General features: G+C 63.5%; 1 protein-coding gene across 1 annotated transcript in view; it reads left to right on the forward strand.

Annotated features, from left to right (window-relative positions):
* UBE2G1 (ubiquitin conjugating enzyme E2 G1) overlaps positions 1-260 on the forward strand; it is a 29,694-nt gene that overhangs the window by 285 nt on the left and 29,149 nt on the right. The window lies entirely within an intron of this gene.

Consider the following 260-nt stretch of genomic DNA (forward strand, 5'->3'; position numbering starts at 1 on the left):
TCAGCTGTCCCTCGGGAGAAGCCCCTCTGCCCTCACTGAGGTGCCAAACAGAGGCAGCCAGGAAAGCAGCCAGCAGCACAACCACCGTGCTGTGGAGGGACGGCGCGCTACGCCCCTCCAGAGGAAAGTCCTCCTCAGCAGTAGCTCTCTGCCTCCCCCCCTGCCAGGCTAGGGTTAAAAAGAGAGGGGGGGGAAAAGAGGACCTTCTCAACATGGCGGCCGAAAGACGGCTCCTCCCCGCCCCACAACCCCTAACCCCT

The sequence above is a fragment of the Aptenodytes forsteri genome, unplaced genomic scaffold (assembly GCF_000699145.1).
Source record: "Aptenodytes forsteri isolate BGI_AS27 unplaced genomic scaffold, ASM69914v1 Scaffold209, whole genome shotgun sequence".
Lineage (NCBI taxonomy): Eukaryota > Metazoa > Chordata > Aves > Sphenisciformes > Spheniscidae > Aptenodytes > Aptenodytes forsteri.